Source organism: Crassostrea angulata, chromosome 2, assembly GCF_025612915.1.
Source record: "Crassostrea angulata isolate pt1a10 chromosome 2, ASM2561291v2, whole genome shotgun sequence".
Classification (NCBI taxonomy): domain Eukaryota; kingdom Metazoa; phylum Mollusca; class Bivalvia; order Ostreida; family Ostreidae; genus Magallana; species Magallana angulata.
Genome location: NC_069112.1, coordinates 64,464,995 through 64,490,495, shown reverse-complemented (window position 1 = coordinate 64,490,495; position 25,501 = coordinate 64,464,995). Strand labels below are relative to the sequence as shown.

Sequence of the window (25,501 nt, the reverse complement as noted above, 5' to 3'; positions counted from 1 at the left end):
AGATAAACGTCTACATAAAAAGATGGAACAGATTTATCAGTACAAAAACATGTACATGTGTGTATTTTTTTTCGGCCTTTAACAACCTGTACATGTGCATGTATCTTTGAAAACGTCATACCCTGTTATTTCATTAAAAAGGGGTTAAAAAAACAACTTTCTACATTGATGTGTACATTGTTTTGAAATCCCTTGTTCAGTAGAAAATGTTTATAATTCAAGTCTATAACGGGGACATCACCACTAAGTATTGTTGAAAAAATTAAACATGCATGCAAATTATGACACAAACAAGCGTTTGAAAAACTTTATTCTGTCATAATTAAATTAACCATATACAGATTCTTTTTATTGTAATTAAAAGAAATATCTAGTAAAAAAAATTCCAATATTGTTCCGGTATTCGAACCCAATCAAAGAGGTCTAACTTTTTATTTATTGTTTTGTTGTAGAAACACATATATTATAGATTTTTAGAAATACAATTGTTTTGAATATTTCTACACGTCATGATACGAAAATTTAGCAAAATTAATATTACAAATTTTTCGTTTCTTAACTTTAAATAAATCCTAAATATGTACAAGTACGCCTAAGCTAGGTAAATCGAGCAGCGGACTGCGGAGAGCAGTGTCGCTTGTGTTGATTTGTTTTATTTTGGGGTTTTTTTAAAATTCGTTTTACATATCACACAGTTATGGAATTTATGCGAGTGTTAATCTAACATCAACAATTCTTATGGCTAAATGAGGTTGGACGAAAACACCCGTAGTGAAAATACCAGACAACGTGCTTTCAGCTTCAACGTTTTTGAACATGTTAAAGAAATAAGGTTTGTTATTCATTAAAAAAAAATTGTTCTTCATAAAATGTCATGCAAATGTTTTAATTAATAGACAAGGTAGGACGAGTTAAAAATAAGCGAATGTCATTGTATATAGGCCTAACCTTGATTTACTCAGTTCGAAATTTCTCTACTACGTGTATGGTGCTTAACAGCAGAATGCCATATATTTGGCTATGATGATATTCAAGCTTTTGCATTAAAAATATTGTTTTGTAAAGAAAAATGTTTTAAATGAGGACATAAACAGTGATACAGTCGATTACCCAAACCGACTCGTACCAAAACAGACAAATGATCCATTGCTCCAGTGGTAAACAATGATACTTAGGTTGTAACTGTAAAAGATAACATGTTAACGTTAGGTTTCAATATGATCACACTAATTAAGAAATTATGAGATAAATGAATGTAAAATTTTTGAGATCTCCTATAAGTTTGCCATGGAGGTCACTATATCAACATTTGATAGAAAACTTCTGTTTACATGCAACCTTTTCTTATAAAACGGATTAATTAGGTTGACAAATTTATAAATTCTTCTCACTTTTCGAAGGCAGGCATAATAATATTATAATTTAAGTCATTTTTTAATCAACAATCTGATTACAAGTCTGTTTGGGTACGAGTCAGTTTGGTTACGAGTTGACTGTAATTCCAGGCAGGTGTATCAATGAACTGAACCAACCCAAGCAATAATTTACATGCCCAAGAAACAGAATACAGAAAGTCATATATATTATAAAAGTAATTTTTTATTTATTTGCAGTATGTGTATTATCACTAAATGTATTCTCTCTAGTCATATATAATATATATATTATAATCAATCTGTTTTGCAGTAGACTAGCACTGGTTCAGTCGTCTGTAGAAAGAAAAATCTTACCGTGACCATGCTACGCTCTGGTCACATTAAGAATTTGTCCTATATACTTTCAATGTAGCAGCCGTGAAGCGGATCTGTTTCGTGTCGATTTTAAGTCTGTTAAAATAATCTGCAGGGGTAAAATACATTTTTGAACATAAACCTATTTGAACATGCATTTGTAGTTAAGTCTACATAATATCCATTTAATGAGTTGTACCAAGGCATTTTGTTAATATACATGTTTGAATTTGCCTGCCATTTTGCACTCGGAATGTCTCCAATTTTATCGTTAACATAGTGACCGAAAACAGCGAATTTTCAAACATGATGTTAAAAGAAGCAGTATGTGTATTATGTTTGAATTTGCCTGACATTTTTTTGGAAATCGCACTCGGAATGTCTCCAATTTCATCATCAACATGGTGACCGAAAATAGCGAATTTTCAAACAAGATGTTAAAAGTGGCAGTAAACAAGGTGTTAAAAGTGGCAGTGATTTCGTTGTAAAAACAGTTAATGTGGTAAAATGGGATTATAAAAGAGCAACATTGTGGGTATTCGAGACATATCATATGAAATTTAAGGCGAGATATAGAGTGTAATATAATTTGTTATTCGCTGGGAAGCAAGTATATGGGACGAATTCTATTGTTAAAGAGACAGTACAGCTGAAAACACATGTGTGAATAACTTTAGATTTACCTAGTATTATATTGTTAGGAAATAAGATATATCGTTTATTGTAATAGGTGAAATACGTAAAAATCCCTTTCACATACCTAGTTAACGTAATTATAAGCTTCTGGAAATTTAATGGACGTACAAACTGGAATAATCTTATGTCATTGATTTGCACGTGGACTTTGATTGACAGTAATTAACACATGCTGAACACTACAAGATCTTCGTCCGACTACGGTCATCATGTTAGAGGTTAAAGGGACTCTCTAAACGGAACATAATATCACTTTCTCAATAATTTATTAATGGTTTACCAATTTCGGTTCATTTTAAAATGAACATACATAAATTTGTCAAATAACATCTCAAGAGGCCTCATTTACAAAAATGAATTTAGGTTGTAGCAACTTGTTTGATAAAAACGCAAAATTCTTGGTTACAAAACAATAACTGTGGTTATTTTTTACACTTTGAACAATTATTACCTAGGAGAAGTAGAGGAGACATATTTTTATCAACAAAAATGTCCACAAACATCTTCGCGAGCCCTGCATGTGTTTTGTTACTGTCAATACGTATTCCTAATAGTATAGAAGGCTGAACCATGTAACATATTGTGATGCAAAAATGTATGGGTTATACGTAGTTATCAATTTTGATGAATTTTTTCAAGTTTTTTTTTATAAGATGCGCTGTACTGTCTCTTTAAAGTGGGTTCTTAGGACATCTGTCATTTTAACAATTGAACAGTCTATCTAAGTCGGCTGTAGCTAAAACAAATGCATTTAACTTGCAATGGCAAAATGAAAGACAAGTGGACATTCAATCATTATGATCAATTGCAGCAAATTTGACTTGGTAACTGTTAATTTGATAAAACGATGAGACTAATTTAAGAGCTCAAAAATGTCACCATGTAAGGAAGGTGCTTTCAAATCATCTACAAATGTAATTGAGTAGTGCAATCATTTTATGATTCAAAGAATTAAATGAAAATTAAATATGAAGGTTAATTTATCAAATGAATCAATGTTGAAAAAAAAAGGCAACAGAAGTAAGAAAAAATATATTATACAAGCGTATATTTTAAAAAAAGATAGGTGAACTAGTGTTGTAGCAATTTTTATACACGCAGAGGGAGATTTCGTTATCAATTGAATTATTTTGTAAACTTTTCTCACTTGAAACTATGATGTTTCTTAATTAACTTGAATTTTTTTGTATGATATCCTCAAGCCAAGTTGACCAATGAGCATGATGAGAAATTATCTTTCTTAAGTTTATGCTTTGAAGCCCCTGTGACGTAAAATTTTCCCGCTTTAATATTGTGTCAGTGTTTATAACAATCAGGCTTTTCCATCAAAAAAGGAGAAAAAAATTATATTTTCATACTGGTGTGGTACTCCATTATTTGTATCAATCGCTTCTAATGTCTTTCCAACATACTATGAAAAGATATCCTGGGTGGGGTTTTTTTCATGAGCTTGCCGGAAGTATCTATGAAGGATCTGTCCCCTCCTTTAAAATTATGTATCCTCTTCTTTCTCAGAAAAAAAATATTTCTGGAATTTATTAATTTATAAAAAGCTGCATTTCATCTAAGTTTTAAAGATTTATTTAATTTTTGCTTGTTACAGCTAAAATGCGAAGAAAAAGGGTAAATCCCTTTGAAGAATCCCAGCTTTGGGTAAAAACAGATCCACCAGGATTTGAAATTGATGTGTTTGAAAACAAAGGTTAGAATTATTCGATTTCTTAGAATGTGATGAAGATATATGCTGATAAAATTTACACATATATACTGTATGTTTCATCTTGACTTTTATTTTGTGATTCAGATTATTGCATATTAACTCAGTTGACTATATATCTCTATGACTGAGTATTTTCTAAATGAAGCAAGAAATCAAGATGAATGTGCCCATGGAGTTTCTAGCTGTCAATCTGCTAAAACTATATGCTCCATATGTTCTTGTCACGCATGATTGCAAGTGTTCTTAAATACCATGATAAAAAAAATTCTATGTATGTACATGTATGTTGAGCTGTAGTAAAATGAATATTATGATAAACATTCATATAGGAAGAGGAGTTAGGAGTACTATTCCCAGACAAAGGGGAGACTTTTTACTAGTGTATTCAGGACAAATTATATCCAAAAAAGAGGGCGAGAGAAGAGAGAGAAAAAAATCATCAGGATACCGATATTTTTACAGAGATTTATGGTAAGATGTGTCAGGTAGACAGGTACTTTAGTTTTTTAAAAAGCTTAAGCCCAAGTGTTGTTTAAAGCTATACACGCTATAATTTACGTCAATTTTGAATGACAGTGAAAACGCATGTGTTTGTCTACTTATAAAAGTTATCCTTAATCTGTAAATTACAATGGTGAATTCCATCTCGTTACAAAGATATAGATTTTTAATTGTTTATTTTCCTGCCAGGAAAATATACCTTTTCATGAATATTGATGAAGGAAGAGCAAACCGACCTCATTGCGCATGTCCGCGGAGAACTAGGTGGTCGTTATTGTTTGCCTAATCAAATATCCAACCTTGATTTTTAATATGCTTAACAGTTGTTAATTTGAAATACATACATGTATAATGAGTAAAATACGTTTGTCATTCACGATACCCTTACTTCTGCATTAACACTTATAGGATCTATAAATAGCACATAGGGGAAAAACACAGGTCTACGTCATTTTTTAAAGGAAGTATTCATATCTACTCACAGGCTTGTATGTTTTTCTTTTGTTTGTACTCGAATATCGGACAAATTTATGCTTAACTGAAAATATCCTTTCCTTTGTGGAACTATCACATTTATGAAGATGTTGACCCTTCACCAGTTTTGGTATGATAGGCTAAATTTAGCTGTCGATATCACGTGATAGATTGATATTCACGAGGAGGCATTACTTTCCTGGCAGGAAAATAAATATATTTTATTGTTTAATATTTGATATATTTGTTACGTGATCGAATTGAGCATTATAATTAACAGCATAAAGGTAACTTTTATTAGTAATCAAACACATACATTTTCCCCTTTATTCAAAATTGACGCAAATTATAGCGTGTATAGCTTTAATAATAATTATTATAATACAATTTAATCTATGATGCAACATTAATATTTATATAATTGTTTTAGCATTGATGCAACAAAAGACGATGGAAGATTATGTAGACTCATCAATCATGGGACTAAAAAAGAGATAAACTGCAAAATGAAACTCTGTGGGGATTGTCTTTGTCTTTTTGCTACAAGGTATTTGAGATAGAGAGAGGGAGAGAGAGGGGGGGTTGCATATTTTCATGTGTAGATAATAAAATATCATTTCAATTATTTTATAGAGACATCCAGCAAGGAGAAGAACTGTTGTACGATTATGGGTTAAAATCTTACCCATGGAATTCCAATTTGACTTTGGTAAGTTTTTAAGTTTCACATACACAATTTGGCTATTTCATGTCAACATCTTTCAAAAATATATATTTCTAAAATGAAATTCTTGTATAGATGGGCAAAAGTTCTGGTAAGTAAAATAACATTTCAAATAATTGGTTTATCTTGGTTGCATAAAAGTCAATTTCAGGTTGTTAATAGACATACTTCTCTTTGTTGCCATTCTTGAACTTTATCAAGATGTGTTTTTTTTTTTAAAAATTGTTGTTACTTTGTGTACAGTAGTTGATATTTTACCTTTAAGGTTAGAAAAAAAATATTGGTAACTTCTTTCAATTGTAATGTAATCAGTATTGGTGAGTTATCAAAGATTTTTAGGCAAATTAAATTAACCCTGTAGTGCTTAAATATGTATCGATTTGTTTGTTTTAAAAGTTTTTAGTTTTCTTTCAATTTCTTGAGTCCAGAAAAAGCACATGGCAATATTCATTGAAAACATCAATTGATACATTTATTTGATGGTCAAATCAACTTCTTGAAAAGAATTAGTTGTTCCCAAAGAAGCAATAAAAATTAAAACGTCCATTTAAAGTTTCTTTTCTCACTGGTTCTTATATACAATTTTTTACCATTAAGCCTCACTGCACTTGTTATGAATATAAGTAAAACAGATTCATTTTGTTTGTCTGTCTATAAACTGGAATGTCCCAAGCAAGATCAAATATATCATAACAAACTCTATGCTTAAAGAAAACTATTTTGGTTTTGATCATTGTAAAGATAAAAAGCCCAGGCATTTAGTTTATTTTTATTTTTACAACAAAAAGGTAAAGAGGATATTCAGGTGGAAGACACTTCTCGCATTGACCCACCATTCCTCAATAGCGCTTCCTGTGGAAAAGTTGCTGGTATGTACAATATCAGTTTATCAATAAAACTCTTGTGATACATGTACTTCTGTTAACCAAATAAGACATTTTGTCCTTTTTTCTCATCAATAAAGCTGAAGATGATATTGTGATGGAAGACACTTCTCGAATTGACCCACCGTTCCTCAATAGCGCTTCCGGTGGACAAGTTGCTGGTATATACGATATTAGTTTAGGCCTAGGAAAAAAATAGGTTTGTTTCCGCTTTCAGGCTGAAAAAAATTAGGGTCAGTAGGTCAGCTTTTTTTTTTTTCCTCTCCATCTGTTCAGTTGTGCATATTAAACCATTTATTTATTAAACTGGGTAAGATAAATAAAAACCAAGTTTTTGTTGTCATTGTTTAATTTTGTCTGTGCAAGAAATTACAATATTTACTTTAACCCTGAATCTTACATTTCTCGAGCTCAACTGGAACAACATGTGCTGCCATTTGTAAATAACAAACATCTACACAACACTGATGACATCTAATTAAGTTCTATAAGCGTTTTTACGACTAAGATTTACAGGACACATTAAATTTTTAAATCGGATAAAAACGAAATTTTAACAAAAACGGATATAAACGGAAATTTACGAAAAAATTCGAGAAATAAAAATTGGGTCGGCGGGTTTAAGGTAGGGTCGGTCGGAAACAAACTTATTTTTTTGTTAGGCCTTATTTATAAAACTCTTGTGATGCATGTATATCTGTTAACCAAATAAGTCATTATGTCTTTTTTCTCTTCAATAAAGCTGAAGATGATATTCTGATGGAAGACACTTCTCAAATCGACCCACCATTCCTCAATAGCGCTTCCTGTGGACAAGTTGCTGGTATGTACAATATATTAATTTATTAATAAAACTCTTGTGATACATGTACTTCTGTTAACCATATAAGACATTTTGGGGTTTTTTCTCTTCAATAAAGATGAAGATGATACGCAGGTGGAAGGGACTTCTTGCATTGACCCACCATTCCTCAATAGCTCTTCCCGTGGACAAGTTGCTGGTATGTACAATACTAGTTTATCAATAAAACTCTTGTGATACATGTACTTCTGTAAACCATATTAGACATTTTGTCCTTTTTTCTCTTCAATAAAGCTGAAGATGATATTGTGATGGAAGACACTTCTCGAATTGACCCACCATTCCTCAATAGCGCTTCCTGTGGACAAGTTGCTGGTATGTACATTATCAGTTTATCGATAAAACTCTTGTGATACATGTACTTCTGTTAACCATATAAGACACTTTGTCCTTTTTTCTTTTCAATAAAGGTAAAGAGGATATTCAGGTGGAAGACACCTCTCGCATTGACCCACCATTCCTCAATAGCTCTTCCTGTGGACTAGTTGCTTGTATGTACATTATTAGTTTATTTATAAAACTCTTGTGATACATGCACTTCTGTTAACCATATAAGACACTTTGTCCTTTTTTCTCTTCAATAAAGCTGAAGATGATATTGAGATGGAAGACACTTCTCGAATCGACCATCCATTCCTCAATAGCGCTTCCTGTGGACAAGTTGCTGGTATGTACAATACTAGTTTATCAATAAAACTCTTGTGCTACATGTTCTTCTGTAAACCATATTACACATTTTGTCCTTTTTTTCTCGTCAATAAAGATGGAGAGGATACTCAGGTGGAAGACACTTCTCGCATTGACCCACCGTTCCTCAATAGCTCTTCCGGTTGACAAGTTGCTGGTATGTACAATATCAGTTAATCAATAAAACTCTTGTGCTACATGTATTTCAATCTGTAAACCATATAAGACACTTTGTCCTTTTTTCTCTTCAATAAAGCTGACGATGATATTCAGATGGAAGACACTTCTCGAATTGACCCACCATTCCTCAATAGCGCTTCCTGTGGACAAGTTGCTGGTATGTACAATATCAGTTTATCAATGAAACTCTTGTGATACATGTACTTCTGTTAACCATATAAGTCATTAAATTTGTCCTTTTTTCTTTTCAATAAAGGTAAAGAGGATATTCAGGTGGAAGACACTTCTTGCAATGACCCACCATTCCTCAATAGCGCTTCCTGTGGAAAACTTGCTGGTATGTACAATATATTAGTTTATTAATAAAACTCTTATGATTCATGTACATCCGTTTAATATTTAAGACATTTTGTTCTTATTTCTCTTCAATAAAGATGAAGAGGATACTCAGGTGGAAGACACTTCTTGCATTGACCCACCATTCCTCAATAGCGCTTCCTGTGGACAAGTTGCTGGTATGTACAATACTAGTTTATCAATAAAACTCTTGTGCTACATGTTCTTCTGTAAACCATATTTCACATTTTGTCCTTTTTTTCTCGTCAATAAAGATGGAGAGGATACTCAGGTGGAAGACACTTCTCGCATTGACCCACCGTTCCTCAATAGCTCTTCCGGTGGACAAGTTGCTGGTATGTACAATATCAGTTAATCAATAAAACTCTTGTGCTACATGTATTTCAATCTGTAAACCATATAAGACACTTTGTCCTTTTTTCTCTTCAATAAAGCTGACGATGATATTCAGATGGAAGACACTTCTCGAATTGACCCACCATTCCTCAATAGCGCTTCCTGTGGACAAGTTGCTGGTATGTACAATATCAGTTTATCAATGAAACTCTTGTGATACATGTACTTCTGTTAACCATATAAGTCATTAAATTTGTCCTTTTTTCTTTTCAATAAAGGTAAAGAGGATATTCAGGTGGAAGACACTTCTTGCAATGACCCACCATTCCTCAATAGCGCTTCCTGTGGAAAACTTGCTGGTATGTACAATATATTAGTTTATTAATAAAACTCTTATGATTCATGTACATCCGTTTAATATTTAAGACATTTTGTTCTTATTTCTCTTCAATAAAGATGAAGAGGATACTCAGGTGGAAGACACTTCTTGAATCGACCATCCATTCCTCAATAGCGCTTCCTGTGGACAAGTTGCTGGTATGTACAATACTAGTTTATCAATAAAACTCTTGTGCTACATGTTCTTCTGTAAACCATATTACACATTTTGTCCTTTTTTTCTCGTCAATAAAGATGGAGAGGATACTCAGGTGGAAGACACTTCTCGCATTGACCCACCGTTCCTCAATAGCTCTTCCGGTGGACAAGTTGCTGGTATGTACAATATCAGTTAATCAATAAAACTCTTGTGATACATGTACTTCTGTTAACCATATAAGTCATTAAATTTGTCCTTTTTTCTTTTCAATAAAGGTAAAGAGGATATTCAGGTGGAAGACACCTCTTGCAATGACCCACCATTCCTCAATAGCGCTTCCTGTGGAAAACTTGCTGGTATGTACAATATATTAGTTTATTAATAAAACTCTTATGATTCATATTCATTCGTTTAATATTTAAGACATTTTGTTCTTATTTCTCTTCAATAAAGATGAAGAGGATACTCAGGTGGAAGACACTTCTTGCATTGACCCACCATTCCTCAATAGCGCTTCCTGTGGACAAGTTGCTGGTATGTACAATACTAGTTCATCAATAAAACTCTTGTGATACATGTACTTCTGTAAACCATATTACACATTTTGTCCTTTTTTTCTCCTCAATAAAGATGAAGATGATACTCAGGTGGAAGACACTTCTTGCATTGACCCACCGTTCCTCAATAGCGCTTCCGGTGGACAAGTTGCTGGTATGTACAATATCAGTTTACTTAAAAAGCTCTTGTGATACATGTACTTCAATCTGTTAACCATATGAGACATTGTCCTTTTTTCTCTTCAATAAAGCTGAAGATGATACTCAGGTGGAAGACACTTCTCGAATCGACCCACCGTTCCTCAATAGCGCTTCCTGTGGACAAGTTGCTGGTATGTACAATATATTGATTTATAAATAAAACTCTTGTGATGCATGTACTTCGGTTAACCATATAAGACATTTTGTCCTTTTTTCTTTTCAATAAAGGTAAAGAGGATATTCAGGTGGAAGACACCTCTTGCATTGACCCACCATTCCTCAATAGCGCTTCCTGTGGACAAGTTGCTGGTATGTACAATATCAGTTTATTTATAAAACTCTTGTGATACATTGGGATGGGACGATGCACCGGTGCATCGCAGTATTTATTTTGACGATATTTGGATCGATACATTTACCACTAATACAACGATACCTTACCAAACTTTTTTTATTTTTCAAAAATATCCGAGCTACATATATCGGCTATTTTTAGTCCGCACGCCTAATATGAAAGCACAAAGATGGCGGAAAACCTCGTAAGGTTGTCAAATATGGAGTGTGGAAAACTTTTGGAGTACTTGTTTATGAAAAACTAGTGTACACGAGACTAAAGTAATTTGTAAATTGTGCAACGCTCATTATGAATATAACAAAATAACTTTGGACATGCGGTAATACATGGGTAGGTTGAATAAATTTTTAACTTTTATTCATGTTTTCATTTAATTGCAATGTATCATGATATGTATCGTATCGCATCTCATGTATCGTGATATGTACCGAATCGGCTCAGTACAGTATCGTCTCAGCCCTAGTGATACATGTACTTCTGTTAACCATATAAGACATTTTGTCCTTTTTTTCACGTTAATATGGTGAAGAGGATTGGTGGAAGACCTATTACATGTAATATGTTATATGAATCAACTGAAATTAAAGGTGAATCACCCCACCATTGATTATAAAGTACTAAATTTTAATTCAAGGCCCTTGTTCTTGCATAGCAGAAGAAGACAATGGAACTACTGGTAGTCAGCTTGATGACATTCATATAATAGTGTCGGGCAAGTCCACTCTGGCAGAAAAGGTAAATTTCTTAAAAAATCATTTGATAAAAGTTTTTTTGAAATCTTGCAGTAGATTAGGATATGTTTTATGCATTTGAAGATTTTCTGAAAATGTCAATTGATCTATTTACCTTAAAGTCTCAAGTATGATATGCACCAACATATAATACGCACCCCAAAGTTGGGTTCAAATGCTGAAATGACTGCATGCTTCTCCTGTGTATAATATGCACCCCCCAAAAATGAAGAAATTTTCGAAAAGTCATTGTAATTCATGTGTTAATAATCAAAATGCTTAAAAGTAATAATGTTTGCAGATCTAAACCAGACAACAACAAAATAAATTATTAATTTGCATAATCAATTGAGTTTCACACCTTTTCACATGCCAGATACTCATGAGTAGTTTGTATAAACACTCTGAGCCGTCAAATTGCTTTGAAATTTACCAATAGTACTGGGCAGACAGAATTTAGTCGCGTATTACCTCACGTGGCTTGGGTACCTGTAAAGTGTCATGTTTGATTACTGCAGTTCTTTTTAAAAGTTTATGTAATAGGAAGTTTGAACAATGTGCATAATAAGAAAAGGTTTTGCACAATTCTTGTGGATAATTTGATAATTGTATTTAAAGAAGTCATAAAAGAATGAATTTTCTTATGTATGCCTTATTAGATTTAGTCAAATCCATAAGTTGAGGAAAAGACCCCAAAATGAAAACATGTCTGCTAATTCAAAGTCTGTTGGTGGATCATGCAGTTTTTCCAGCTTACTAATAATTTAAGCTATAGCTACAGTCGGCTATTATGATAGACCACATAAAGCTATACATGCTATAATTTTCGTCAGTTTTGGATGACAGTGAAAATGCATGTGTTTATTTACTTATAAAAGTTACCTATATTCTGAAAATTACAATGGTGAATTCCATCTTGTTACAAAGATAAAGAATTTAATTGTTAATTTTCTGGCAGAAAAGCAATGCCATTTCATGAATATTGGTGAAGGAAGAGTGAAACCGGCCTCATTTCGCACATCCGCATGAAATTAGGTGGCCATTATTGTTTGCTTAATAACATATCCATCTGGATTTTGTATATGCTTAACAGTGGTTAATTTGAAATATATTCGTGTAGTAAGTGTACGTATTATGTTTGTCATTCACGATCCCCTTACATTTGCATGTTTAATTTAAATAGGATAACACGCTTGCAAACTAAAAATTGTCCTAAGGGGAAACCACATAGGCCAACATCATTGTTTAAAGGAAGTATATACATGCTTTGTTTTCTTTTGTTTGTACTCGTATATAGGACAAATTTATGTTTCAAAGGAAATAATTGCTTTGGTTCCACGAAGAAAATTAACTCCTCGAGCTAAATTCCTACTATAGAATAATTAAAGAGTTTTTCAAATATTTCAAATATAAAACACACTTAAACATATTTACAGGTTCATGTTCAATATCAGGTTCAAATTTAATGACTTAAACAAGATTGCTGTTGTACTTAATGATCATTGAAGTTTCAAAGGTTCTCCTTTAATTGCATCCTGTGAGGTTTGAAAAACCTCCCACAGCTATTTATTAAATAAACTTCAACAAGTTTATCTTTTAAAAAAGATTGGTGAGCTAGCGCTGTAGCAATCATAAAACACAGATGTAGATTTCTAAAACATTGGGTTAAATTTCTGAATCGATTAATTAACAATAGAAAGGCACAGTGGTGTACTGGAATTGTGCTGGAGGGGGTGGGCTACACATCGGCAATGGCATAGCTCATTGGTTGTGCCTTAATCATTATGTACCTACTGTAATTTCAATTTCGAGGTGAAAATTTTCAGATACCATTGGTACTCCTGTTTTGTAGCAATCGTATCTTCTCGGGCCTTTCTGGCAAGCTTGGAAAACATATCTGAAGTTGTCTTCCGAGCTTGAATGAATTTAAGATAAGGCTAGCTAGTACATGTTATTTATTATAATATTGAAAATAACTTTGCATTATAAGACCGAAGCTACTGTTACTTTTTGACATTAACGATGAAACACAAAACTTCACTATTTCTCTCTTACCACCGTTATCCCTACAATCCCCTTTTAAGCTGCAGACCTCTTCGCAGTTTAAACTATTTCGCTGTAGAGGTCTCACCTGTGTGGACATACATTTTGCCTCGCCTTGTTACTCGATCACAATAAAAATATAACGCTTTACGCACTTTTTTCATGCCAAGAGAATGCTATCACCAAATAAACTGGTCAAAATATAATAACAAACTGAATAAGCACATAAAATAAGAAATAAATGCATAAAATCCAAAGACCACGAAAAGAATACTATACCTCAGCGACGAGTTTCAGTTGGAAATCCGCTGTAACGAAATCGAAGGGTTCATATACCAGGTACCTGTGTGGCGGTGACAATTTACGAGCGGTGTTCAGCTTAAAGAGACAATATTAGGGTTCTGAGCAATTCATGCATTAAGCACACATTATGTAGAAAACTAGCATATACTGCAAACATACATGTGTTTGACCTATTTATGGCGCTACAGATTGACCGTAGATTAAATTTTTAATCTTCATACACAATGTCATGAATTAAATCTATTAGATGCACGTTTATAATACTTGTTTCTGTTATATTAGGACAACAATCTTTTCTCTAATTATAAAGTTTATTTCCCTTTCTTAGGAAAACGATGGAAAATATATAAAATAGGATGAATTTCAAATTGGTCAATAACCAAAAGGGTTTACGGAAATGGGAAGCCAAGCAAAGTTCTGGAAATTTCGTTCTGGAAATTTCACTATTTTAACAAACACTTGGTTGGTGTGAAAAACAAGGAGGTTATATATTAAATTGCTACTTAACAACCAATTAACACGGGAATGACTGTTTTAGACCTGTCAAAACTATTCATGTATCAATTTAATTATGGATAATTATGTCAAGAAACAATATAGTAACAGGGCAACTTTGCTGGTTTTACAAGTTTCAAACGGAAGATTTGTATCAAGACATGGCTTGAAATAAAGAGTTATTTGATACATCCAACTACCCAAAGAACCATTTCGTTTACAGCGAGACAAACAGATACGAAGTTGAGAAGATGAAAAACAAAACTGGTGGTGTGTATTAATTTGAATCACGAGGAATATTGATTGTTTCTATATACTTTTAACGATTGAACTAATACTTTCGTCATAATAATGCATTCAGGGTATCCCGTAAAATATACAAAAATGGAAAAAAAACAGCATTTAAAAATATTAATGTGTAAAATATATATTTCCACGCTTGCGGGGGATATCATGAAGTATTTACAAAAATAATGTTAACAACAGTTGTATTGATTAATTTCTAAAACAAATTGTTTTTCATGCCTCACTTATTTCTCTGTTTCATGTATGATATTTAAAAGCATTTACTTCTAAAAGCCTTTGTTCAACCACAGAAACTGTATAATGACTAGACTTTAATAGAAACGACACAACTTACTGTTTATTTATCGAATATTCCTTTTACCATTTAATGCTTATTCACAAAGGGCATTGAAGCTTCACAAATTAAAAGCGTCATTGTTTTGAGCTACAAGTAACAAGGAATGATAATACTAAAATATTAATTGTCCTTAACTTCTTAATACTGATGTTATTCTGCTTGCATTAAATCTCTATGAGTTCGCAGAATTTGACATATGACAACTGGTGTGATTTTAAAGCTTTTTCTCAATATGTTTAAATTGTGTGTCATATAATTGTCGTACAAAAAAATTAAAAACGAACCAACAGAAATCATGAAAATTATTTTGACTACCACATACATTTTGCCTTTGTTTCAGTACTGCCAAAATAGTCTTGAAGAAAACAATTAAGGAAATTAGATCGAATGTTCTCTGTTGTGCTTTAGGGTTATTTTTGTATCAGCTTAAACCATAAACAATGCAAAATTATATCAATATCATTTAATTTATATTTCTTGCAGAACAGATTCTACTCATTACAATAAACTTAATAATAATATAAAAGGATTGGACAACTAAGACCATGAGAAAACTACTTTCTTAATGTTTGCTGTAAAGGTCGGTTGGAGTTTAATCGCATGATATTTCAGTATACCTATTTATAATGGAAAGTAACTAAATTTTCAAGTAATAATAGTCAAATTAGTTTCGACATAAATAACAGAGTTAGCATCTAATTATGAAATGAAGTTTTTAAAATTTCTAACAGAAACTCAATTTGGCATTGCAGACATTGAATGAAAGTACATTTTAATGAACAGTTATTTCAAGTAATTTTTCTTCGTTTTGTTATAAACTGTATCACTTTGCATTTTATTCACACTATCACCAAATATTGTTGACAGTTCTCTTAGCACTTTATTGGGTAAACCAACCGAACAGTCTTCAACGTTTCATACCTATGGAGTTGAGTTGGCAGCAGATGGTAACAGAGGTACAGACCTTCTCTAAGAACAGTATACACACACAGGAGGATACGACACAAAGCCTTGGTGGAGGGTGGATCTACTGACTGTGTATACGATCACATCTGTCAGAATACTCAACAGAGGAATAGACGCAGGAGGAGGTAAGTCTCCATAGTGACGTTATCAGGTAGGCTTACAGAGAAACGACATTGCTAAATCATAATTAAAGGATGGACACGGCATAGTCCTCGTTACTTTGCGGTAAATGTCAAAAACTTATACAAAATTATTGATAAACGAAAAAAAAACCGTTTTATTTGCCATTCTGTTTTTTTTGAATTATTTTTGCAAGTATATTTTTATTGCATTCAAATATTACTTAATTGCAAATGTTTCCGTTGTGTAGTAATTATTTTTCTAAGAATACAACGTGCATATGAGTAATATAATGAATAAATTACATTATCTTTGAATATCATAGTGCTTTAAATGTTTCTGTAAGTTTATCTGTTTTTAATCTTTTAAGATGTGTCAGACCCACCTCGGGACGTTGCCGTCACTGTAGGGCTGACGGACTCTGATGTGAACACTCCTTGTGGTTTCTTTGCTGGTCCCGGTACCGCGTCACAGTTGGTCGTCATCGACTCTCCGACATTACCACAAGGAAGATTCGTAAGATCTCCAAGACAACTGAGACCCTCAGTCTATGTGAAGTTGTCGTGCTTGGATTCTCCGTCTTATTAATATCATAGATAAATTCTTGTCTAATACGATAACGTATTATGCTTAATGTTGGCGCGTTTCAACCCTTTTAGGTTCACTCCTTATAGATGTGAGAGATCATACCAAAACTTACTCTTGGAGTTTCACATTAGACTAAATGTTACATATCTATGACACTACATGCATGCTTTTTATGATCTTTTATATTGAATTTCTCTTATTAAAAATACCAAATCAAACAGGTTGGGTTTTATCATGTTTTATAACCATGGAGTCAATAAAGAACGACCTTTTTTGACTGGTAGGAATAATTGTAGAAGCTTTAATCCTTATACTGATTGTGCACAAACAAGCTTCAACAATTCTTTGTTAAAGAGGTTTATTGGCCTCCTCTGTCATGAGGGTAAGAGGCTACAAAAAGAAAACAAGCCGTCTTACAAATAATTACATAAAACAGACAATTCATAAACAGTTCACAAATTATACAATGGCCAATCCATGATATACATTATGCCAAATTATAAAAAATACACGAAAAGGGGTTTTATGACCTTTAAACAATTTACATTTAATATTTATACTGTACTTATATCGCTTGACCTTTTGACTTGATATAATCAAAATTGTTACCAAAATAATGTTTCATAAAATATCCTATCCAGATTTTACATGATGTCAACTCCATGTGCGTTTGTGCACTTTTATATGATTTACAACAATTATGCAAAAATAAAGGATTGACAAAGAATGACACTTCGCATATACAATATTTAGATAGTGATTGACATTTTGCATAAGAAATACTTACTCTTTGGGCCTGTATACAGCACAGGGATGGCAATTATGCCTATAAACAAATGCGGGGGTCTTCCCGGATGTACACAACAAACAGAACAGGGACAACGTAAAATTCAAAACACGGACGGATAAATTCCGTATCATTACACTGATGATAGATTCCCAGCAATGTTAGATACTTTATTTGATCAGTACGAAAGCAGTTTTTTTTAAATCAGTACCTTGTAAGCATACTTATATTCATATACTTAGCTCATATAATCTGTCGACTAATTGATACTTATCATCAATATTATTGAGTTCTATAGTCTACATTATTATTAATGGAAAAATCTATGTAAATGAAACACGAAGTTTTAATTAATGTTTCAATATCAACGTTACGTTACATTCCCTGAGTACTATCGAATGAAATGCAGATTGTGATGTCAAAGTTAATTATACCGTCATATTGTATGAAGTACAGACAAATGATCTTCTATACATCTCTGTAGGAAGCCTTAACATACCCGCACGAGGGTGTATCACACGGGTAGTATACACATAAAGTCGGTTATGGCATGTGCGGTTTCAATAAACACGCTGAGAAAAATAAATGCATGTTTCAACTGTTACATTACTGTTACACTACACTTTATATAATTATATAACAATTGATATAAGATTTCTTTTGCATTGTCCTTGACTGCCTTTTTTTACAGGGACACTTGTTGAAATATAAGACACCGCTGGAAAATTAAAATAAATTGCGATATGTATGGGAGTGGCACGTGCAGTCAAATGTGTACTGCATTTGTTAAGCTGCCAGTCCAGTCGTTACTGTGAAAATGACTTGATGATAACTGTTTGCCAGTCGACCATGACATAAAAGTCCAATGACACGTCCATTCGCTTATAAATGTGTAGATCAAATATAGTCAACTAATTGATTTTAAACCAAAAAAGACTAACAACGAAAATATGACATAGATTTTACAATATACGCTTGAAGTCAGGAGTGAACGATTATCTTCAATTTCTATTTTAAAAATTCTTTAATAATATGTTTTTTCATTGTTAAAAATATTAATATTACTGAATTTACTTTATAGTACAAAACTCATTTAGTTTTAAATCGCACAATAATTGTCCTTTTTAAAGGCAGTATATCATGAGTGCTAACTGAATTCTGATTTTTAATACATGAACTGATCTATGGGATGGGGTAGTTTACATACCCATGTTGCACTTTCCCGAAAAAAAAATTCTAAATCTGCTTATGTAATAATATATTTACACTCCACGTGTTTTTTTTTTTTTTTTTTTGTTGCTTGTAAAATGTGTTGAAAGCTACGGCAGTTATAACACTGTAATACACAGCGGGTACTCAGAAGTTAAAATAACGAGTTTTATAATGACGACACAAACGTTGAACGCTGTAAACTGCAACGTCGCAAGCGAAAATCAAAAGTCATGCTTGTGGCTGTTACTGTGGCTCTTCCATTAATATGAACTTACCCTTAGGATAAGATAAGAAGTTTAAGCTATAAATCTCATTTGTAGACAAGGCATGACGTTAAAAAAATGTAAATAAAAGCATTAAATCATGAGTTTTTGAAGTATACAGTCTCATAACTTCATTGATGTGTGCATACAAATTTTCATAACGCGCTAACGCGATTTACTTAATTTGTATGCACACAACGGTGCAGTTATGAGATAGTGTACTGAAAAAAAATCATGATTCAATGCTATAGAACCCCCCCCCCTCCTAAAAGAATAGAAGCTTGCTCTTTCTCGTACAGTTGGGTACAGTGCTGGTCAGTCGGTAGGTACAGTGGTGTCCTGTAGAGTACAGTGCCTCTGTACAGTAGATGTACAGTGAATAAACAGAAGGGTACACTGATTATACGGAAGATGGCAACGATGTCTTACAATTTTCAGAAATACCAGTAGATCTTGAATTCAGAAGTTAATTGAACAGTTAAAAGGGAAATTGATTTTGAATTATGTAGAAATATCAAAAAGAACAAACTAATTTGAACAAATATCACATTCTGTTTATGACGTAGTCATTCTTTGAACTGAATTTGTTGTCGATTCCTTTGTTCAAAGACGGTTATTCTTGAGATACTTTTAATATATATTATTAATTTTGTTAGAAGCTTTTCAAGGAAAGTTCATTGATAGAAATTCATTCAATTTTAATTTATATTTTTGCTGCGAAAAAGATAAACGTAATAGACTGGTGGGACAATTACAGAGTGTAATTGTTTAAGAAGAGCAAAGAAAACAAAAAAAAAATCAGTTCACTGTATACACAAGTCTAAAACAAGCACAGAATGGTTCATCTTCTGATTAGTAAATATTTGAATGAAGTGACATTCACAACAGTACTGCTGTGTGCTGTATCATTGTACGAGGGAGTAACATCTGCGGTTGTTCAAGGTGAGAGGTATCGTGGTCCCATTGTCCAGGTGTTGGAGATCATTGGACAACAGCAGTGTGTCCGGGAATGTAGACACAGACCCAAGCTATGTCGGGGAGTCAACTATCGGAAACAGGAACTGCTGTGTGAACTCGTGTCGGCCATCGACAAAACGGAAACCAATCCTGACTATGTTAGAATTGAACTCAATCAGGTATTGATTTATCTCTTCTGTTTTTGACTGGTCAATAATACGGAAGAAATGCTCATAATACGAAGTATCAATGACAATTTTTTTAAGGTCATACATTTATAATATTGCTTGTTTTATCATACGTCCTTAGGAATTCAAGATTGTTAGAAAAACGGGCTCCTTATTTTTAAGGGGGAATAATAAAGCATTTTTGTAAATTTACAAGATATGAAACAAATATTCTTCAGCAAAATGATTTGGCCAAAAAAGCTGAAACTTTTGTGCAAGAACCCTCAGATAGTTAAAAGGCTATTTTGTTTAAATCATAGCTTTTGAGATACCCATTTTTATTTTTTTATTTTTTGTTTGCATCTTGTAAACTTGTAAGTTATTAGTAATTAGAACGGTAATGAATAAAAGATATAACTATCTTAAAAATAAATAAAGCGAATTTTGCAAAATAAAAAACGAAAAAGGATTTCTCAGGGTTAAAATGCACCGATTAACCAAAATCCCAGGTAGGCTTAGTTACAATACCATTTGAGACCTACATGTACTGTATAGTCCATCACTCGCTAATTGAAGCCAGTAAATGGTGGAATAAATGAATGAAAATTCTTTTTTACTTATGAATATTGACATGGTGTGTTTTATCAACAGCAACATAAGATACATTGTAGAACATCTTTAAATAAAACATAAGCGATTGACAATCGCAAACTTTCTTATTAAAATAATAAAATCAAACCCAACAGATACCCATATATAACATGCTTTTATAATCAACTGTGACCGTTTTGTAGACTGTAAATGAATTAGAAATGAACCAGGAATGTCTGGCGTGCTCCTCAGACGATCAGTGTGTGACGCTTTCCAGTAAGAAAGTCCATTGCATTCGAGGTGGGTTAAATGTCGATTATTTTATATAGACAATGCAAGTCTGTTGAGATAATATAAAATAAAAATGATTAAACACTGATCCCTATTTCTTAAAGTGATCGATATATTTGTTTCATTGATATGATTTTTGCTGCAACATAAAGTATCGGCGCATGCATATATTTTATTTCCAGACCAATAAAAAAAAATCCCCATAACGTTAAAAAGAAACATGCATAATCTAGCTTATTACAACAACAAAAAAATAGTCATTTAAGTATCATTGCTTATACAAACATTTGTCGAGGAGTCTCATATTTGCATTAAGTTTCATAACGGAGTAGAAAAATAATATTGTAATGACCACCACCTCCATGCAAGAAATATTTTAAATAGGACTATGAGGCTAACAATTTTTTGGAAAAAAATAATGACCGTAATGAAGTGCATGACCTGATATTAAGGTAGCTCCATGCTCGTAAAATTCTCTGAGGAAAGTTGAAAAACTGAACTGATTTCGACTTAATAGACTTAAATGTCATCAATTGTTAGAAAAAAATATACATGTCATCACACTTTTTGAGATGCCAGATAAACATAAACTAAAGCATATTTTAGCATTAGAAAAATGTAATTTTTTTTTGTTAAAAGTAAAATCTTGTAGGCAGAAATCTGTGTTTCTTGTTTAATTTTAATGTCAACTTTATCAGAAAACTAAAATTACAAAAATATTTTAAAATTAATCGTTGGAATAAGAAAAACTATAGCATTTAGACATACACCTGAGAGAAAAGTCAGAAAAAGAGTTATTTCCCCTTTGCATAGATAAAATATATAAAAATTTGGTTATTTAGTTTAAAATTAAGAGCGAAAATATCTTGAACCTACCAATAATTCTAATTACATCCATGTGATTATATTCACATAAAATAAATAAAACTATCCTGCACAATTTTTAAAGAATTCAAAGTTTTACAAAAAAGTGTGACGTCACAGAACACTGGATCTACTTTAAAAAGGGGCATGACTGATAAAAATAATTTCAACATATTTGGTTACTTTTATAACGTTTTATGTGTATAACAATATATGCTTTCATAGATAAACAAAACCAGGGTAGCTAATTTAAAACAACCTGCATCTCCAATCCCCACAGGAGACAGACACTCTCCCTGTGGACATTTAATCCAAAGAATAAGCTCTAAAATCTACCATGTGTTACTCACTTCTCCTGTAAAATCTTTTGAATATTTAACCTTCATTGACAGATTCACCGTCTGGCATTTACATCAAAATCATTTTAAATGTACTGCTTATTACTGATTGTGGTTAGCTAATTAATACTTTAATATTAGCAAGTCTATTTGTTTAATTAGAAATAACAAAAAATGTTGAATTTTTATCATAAAACTTCCTAATTCTTTATATTCAATAATTTATAACTAAATACGAACAAGCAAGGAAGACTCCATTATCTGGTTTTAGTTATATAACGAAAAAAAAGAGGTTTTTTTGTTCAATTTTCGTCGTACTTTTAAGCAATTTCAATACATTTACTGCACAATTGATGTTTTGCGATATGCTATAAAAAAAGTGTGTAAATGAAATTGAATGTTTGCCTTATTATACCCCCCAAACAAAGTTGGGGGGGGGGGGTATATAGGAATCACCTTGTCCGTCCGTCCGTCTGTCTGTGCAATCGTGTCCGGTCAATATCTTTCTTATGGAGAAACATCGGACGTTCTTACTTCACAAAAAGATTGCTTATGACCTAAGGGTGTGTCATAACCTTGACCTAAGGTCATTCGTGCAAGGTCAAAGTCACTGGCAGAAAAAAATGCAAATTTCGTGTCCGGTCCATATCTTTCTTATTGAGAAACATTGGAGGATCTTATTTCGCACAGATTGCTTATTACATAAGTTTGTGTTGTGACCATGACCTAAGGTCATCTGGGCAAGGTCAAGGTCACTGGCAAAAAAAATGCAAAATTTGTGTCCGGTCCATATCTTCCTTATGGAGAAGCAATGAATGTTCTTACTTCACACAAATATTGCTTATGACGTAAGGGTGTGTCATGACCTTGACCCAAGGTCAATTGAGGAAGTTCAATGTTATTGTTTCAAAAATGCTAAATTTGGTCTGTTCATTTCTTGTATTAATTGAAATATTAGAAGCTAAAATTTGACAAAAAGCTTTTTTCCACTCTTTAAAGACATAGTTTATGAAAATTTGAAGGCATATAATGTTAAAAAACACCTTTACTACCAAGGAATCATCACTACTAAATTCATAATTATGTAGACTAGGAAGCTCACAACCAAAATTGTATATTTCATGTCCAAGGGGGTATGTGTTTTGAATTTGGGGGTGGGGTTGAATGTAAAGTGTTGATCTATGTAACGTTTAAAAATCATCCGCTCTACTCCCACACATCTGAAATATCGTTGACAGCTCTGCTAGGTCTTGCATTGGGCAAACATACGAAACAGTCGTCAACACTTGGAGCCTATGGGGCTGAATATGCAGTGGATGGCAACAGAGGTACAGACATATTCAAAGACATGTGTACACACACAGCTGAAAACGACACCAATCCCTGGTGGAGGGTGGATCTACTGACTGTTTATTCCATCAAATCTGTCAGAATACTCAACAGAGGAATAGACAGTGGTGAAAGTAAGCGTACAAAGTATCAGCACAGCAAAATAGAAATATCATGTATGGATACAATGTGACTTTTCTAGCTTTTCAGTAATGCTCTATCATTTTGACAAAATCATTGAATCTTTAGCGTACATATGTAAACGTTATCATTTAGTTTCTTGTTTTCTTTGCAGGAAGAATTTTATTACGTATCAAGTTTAATTTGTCTCAAATTTGTTCCTTGTAAAGTCATTCATATTTCTTATATAACACGCATAATAATAATATAACTAGAAAATAAATTATTAAAATTTGAAAAATGCATTTCTTGAAATGTTATTTTCTTTTACAATGTTTTTTCACTATTCTAGATTATTCAAACCGGCTTCGAAATGTTTCCGTCACTGTAGGGCTGACTGAATCAGACCTCAACACTCCCTGTGGTGTCTTTGCTGGTCCCGGTACTGCGTCACAGCTGGTCGTCATCGACTGTCCGACGTCACCACAAGGGAGATTCGTAAAGATATCAAAGACAACCTCGGTTCTCACTCTTTGTGAAGTTGACGTGTTCGGTGTATCCGTATAATTATCATAATTATTTATGTTTCAAGGTACACACCTGTTATTGATTTCACTCTATACATGTAACACAATAGAGGTAAAAAAGTCTTTAAAATCAGTTTGTTCTTCTCATGACAAGATGTTCGAAGGAAATATTACTTGCTACTTATCACATCAGCTGACACCAAACAAAAGGCACATGATGCAGCACTTTCTCAAAATATCTGACTACAAACCTCAAAACGACGTGTTTCCCGTTTTTTTTGTAAAAGACGTCACACTCCAAAGAAAGCTGATTTCCTGTGTAACAAGAAGTAGTCCCTATGAAAATAATCATCATTGAACAAAATACAGTAAATATCCTTCTCAGAGGAACAACATTTTTTTTTTTAATTGAGTAAAGTAAGATCTAAAAAGTAAAAGTCAAGTAAAAAATTATTCTGAAGTATATATGAATTTACTATTGACTATGTTCATTTTGATTGATCGCCTATCGGTGTGATACCGTATACTTAATGTTACCGTATATTTCTATAATTTGCACATCCTGAAGAAAATGGCATTGCACCATTTCATGATTTTATCGCGTTAGATTAAATTGTTCTAGTTGTGTCTTAATATTGACAATTATTTTTTAAAAGTTGCTCATTGAATTTTCTTTATTTTGTTTTTTTTTCATTTGTAATAGTCCATGCATTATATAATTTAACTGTGTACCGTTATATTTTATACAGCGTTTGAGAGGACAAAAACCCATTCTAATTAGCATGTAGCATATGTGCAATAACAGTTTGTTTTATAACTATGTAGTTATTAACGTGGTATAGGACATCTGTTGATATTAATGTAGATTAAAGTACATTATAATTACAATACTTTTACAGGTTAAGAATTTTCAAATTTTACAATATTTAATAAAAAAAATAGCTTTTAAAAATATAAGAGGTAAAAACAGGGGTAAAAAATCTAAAACCCATAGCAGGATTCGAACTCATGATTTACCGATTCGTATTAAACCCTCTAATAAACTGCGCTACGCTGTTAGGTGACAAAATTGGGAAATAAACTACTTATATAATTACACTTCATTTTATTATTAATTTCGATTAACACTACGCAATAGCATGGAAGTGTCCCATTAATTAAAACATAAGGGTTTTTTTTTTGTTTATCCTTTGAACAGAACAGTAGAGAGAAATTTCTTTATAAATATTTTTATTTCTGATTGTGTCGTTAAGATTGCAAAATAAAGACATTTTGAAGCTTAAAGTCTTTGTGTGTGTGTGCTGATGAGGTTACATAAAAATTAGTAATGTACATACATCTGTATTGATAACATTGTAATGTTA

At 32.5% G+C, this 25,501-nt stretch overlaps 3 pseudogenes; all 3 read left to right on the top strand.

Moving 5' to 3' along the window:
• The first annotated feature begins 610 nt into the window (after nucleotides 1–610).
• LOC128174696 (uncharacterized) lies at nucleotides 611–11,840 on the top strand (annotated as a pseudogene).
• Nucleotides 11,841–15,861: 4,021 nt separating this feature from the next.
• On the top strand, nucleotides 15,862–16,777 carry LOC128174694 (fucolectin-like; annotated as a pseudogene).
• Nucleotides 16,778–19,789: 3,012 nt separating this feature from the next.
• Nucleotides 19,790–24,112, top strand: LOC128172718 (uncharacterized; annotated as a pseudogene).
• The last annotated feature ends 1,389 nt before the right edge of the window (nucleotides 24,113–25,501 follow it).